Source organism: Sinocyclocheilus anshuiensis, unplaced genomic scaffold, assembly GCF_001515605.1.
Source record: "Sinocyclocheilus anshuiensis isolate Anshui unplaced genomic scaffold, SAMN03320099.WGS_v1.1 scaffold822, whole genome shotgun sequence".
NCBI classification, from domain to species: Eukaryota; Metazoa; Chordata; class Actinopteri; order Cypriniformes; family Cyprinidae; genus Sinocyclocheilus; species Sinocyclocheilus anshuiensis.
This window is the reverse complement of record NW_015539892.1, coordinates 1,099,611-1,102,373: the sequence shown is the minus strand read 5'-3', so window position 1 is coordinate 1,102,373 and position 2,763 is coordinate 1,099,611. Positions and strand designations below refer to the sequence as shown.

Sequence of the window (2,763 nt, the reverse complement as noted above, 5' to 3'; positions counted from 1 at the left end):
TGCTGGGTTCATGAATATTAATCACGTTGTCAGCGTTCGCTCGAACTGATTTGCTGAAATCAAAACAGGGACGGTAATAGATGAGCGCCAACCAATGAGAGCTGTTCGTGCATTAGCTCCGCCCACTGCCGAGAAACCGGCATATCTTCTGCTTGTTCTTAAAAGCTGAATAATTCTAAATGAACTGTTATTTTGACAGGAAAATACAACAAAGAATATGGTTTACATGTAGCGCGTCAATTCAGCGGGGTATGCAAGACTCTCGCTCTCTCTCTTTGCATGTGTGAGAAACACATGTAGCACGTGACCTACAATCTAAACAAACCACTCTCTAATGCCTTGGACCAGATCAGAAGACTACGTTCGCTCTTGAGCCAGCGTTGCAGCAAGACAAGGGAAATAATAACACAAGACAGGGTTATAGTTGAAAAGGTAAGTATTTTTCTTTTGTATTTCTTCGTTTTAATTTGTTTGCGTTGGGAAAAGACAAGAAAAAAAACTAAATGACAGCTTCAGAAAAAGAGAAAAATTAACAAAATTAAATTATAGAAATCAAGCAGTTTTTACTCCGACAACGACTCTTTGAGTGTTATTTAGTTCTGTAGTTATTCTGTTAGTTCTTTACTTAGTTCTGGTACTCCTTATTTACTCAGATTAATTTCTAGCTTGGTTTGGTTTATAGCTATCAAACAACCGTGTTCCTTTTTTCACATAAATGGTACAACCAGTTAACACTTAAAACCCGAAGTACAGTTATAGGACTCAATAACCTTAGTGTTCTCTTTTTCCAGAACAATTTCAATAAAAGATGGGGAAAAAAACAAACCAAAAATAAAACAGCAATTTGGATGATAAACTTCAAGTAAAATGTCAGATGACAACCAAATCAGAGTTCCTTTCAATTAGCTGTCTTTGATGGAAATGACTCAGGTAAATAAGCAGGAGTTTAGCTCAGTTCAGTGTCCTTCGTACTTCGTACGTGTTCAGTTAAAGAACGCCGATATGCAAACTCCCGAGATTGAAAAGGGAAAGAAAAAAATGGTGTTCCAGAAACATTTCTTATTATTATCAATGTTGAAAATTGTTGTTGAAAAAGTACAGCATTTATTTGAAATTAAATGAATTATTAATTTCTTAATTTAAAAACAACAAAAAAAACAAAAAAAAAAACAACAACAAAAAAACAAAACAAAAATAAAACAGCAATTTGGATGATAAACTTCAAGTAAAATGTCAGATGACAACCAAATCAGAGTTCCTTTCAATTAGCTGTCTTTGATGGAAATTACTCAGGTAAATAAGCAGGGGTTTAGCTCAGTTCAGTGTCCTTCGTACTTCGTACGTGTTCAGTTAAAGAACGCCGATATGCAAACTCCCGAGATTGAAAAGGGAAAGAAAAAAAACAGTTCTTGTTCACAGTTTTGATAGTATCCAGGGAAGGAAAAAATGAGTACGTGTGGTCCTACCACTTCGATGAAACATGAAACGTTGTCCAAGCTCAAGAAAAACCAGGTTGGCCCGCCAGTTTCCACCAATGTTGAGCACTCCTCGTTGATGGCAGAAACAGTTCTAACTCAGAACTCCAAGAAACTCCTCATTCAATATCAAAGAGAGATATGGAAGGACAGAGAAGAAACAAAACATAGAAAAGAGTGGAGGAAAAGAAAACCCAACCTTGCGAAGACAAGGCCGAAAAATCACAATTAATTACAATGAATTCCCATTTAACATCATCATTTCAGATGATCAATTTCAACAATAAATGTTTTAAAATGAATCAATACACATTTCCCAACACTTATTTCCTTTTTAACACATTTCTTTAACAGAAATATAACTATATTAATGAAGAATAATGTCTTAGAATGACGTATGTGCACTCGGTTAGCTTATAGCTAGTACTACACGAGACCGCATGGTTAGCGAAACTCCACGTGAGCTACATTACACTCATAAAGTTAGCAAACGCACATAAACACTTTTAAGCAGCAAATCAAGTCAATTTATCACTTCACTCACATTTCTTAACATATTTCACAAAAATTATACATCACAGTATCATTTAAGAACACTTAACTCCGCAAAAGACAAACAAATGCAAAAACCATAACTAAACATGGTAGCTTATGAGCTCACTTACCAAGAATAAAATGATAACGATTAGAAATAACCTCAGATGAATCAAGGAAAATCTGTTTTATGCAGTTTCCGTCAGATGAATCAGCTTATCTTCTCGTTTAACCCTTGGAGTTAATACAGACGCGATTAGAACTATTTAAACAACTACTTCCTGCTAGCGTTTTAATGTTTTAATTATGAATTTCAATTGTTAATCTAGTATTTCTCACTTACTTTCTTAACTTCAGAACTGCAACTGACACGCATCACTGCTCCAGCGGCCATTTCACTTCACTCTGTGACGAGAGACTATTCACCTCTATTTAGCGCTAGAGATGACGCAACCCACTAAGGGCGGAGCTATTTCTAATTGTTTAATTTAATTTCTTTTCTAGTTTGTGAAGTTTCTTCAGCAATGTTTGATCTCTAACACATTAAAATAATATAATCAAATATATTATATGTGCATTATAATAATTCTCTCTTTCTTTTACAGGTTTAATATGGGCTTTAGTAACCTTGGTTACACACAGCACTATCAGTAAAGCAACGGCGAGTCGTGCGCCTTCACACTAGTTTACGGTACGTCAAATACAGGTGCGCTGCGTGCTACATACTGCGCATCCATTGAGTACATGACATGAT

At 35.4% G+C, this 2,763-nt stretch overlaps 1 long non-coding RNA gene across 1 annotated transcript; it reads right to left on the bottom strand.

Annotated features, from left to right (window-relative positions):
- Positions 1-1,372: 1,372 nt before the first annotated feature.
- Positions 1,373-2,438, bottom strand: LOC107685848 (uncharacterized). The gene is made up of 3 exons (XR_001633996.1): positions 2,353-2,438; positions 2,141-2,243; positions 1,373-1,674 (listed from the first exon to the last, which is right to left on the bottom strand). It is a non-coding gene; the product is annotated as an uncharacterized LOC107685848 (long non-coding RNA).
- Positions 2,439-2,763: the final 325 nt, after the last annotated feature.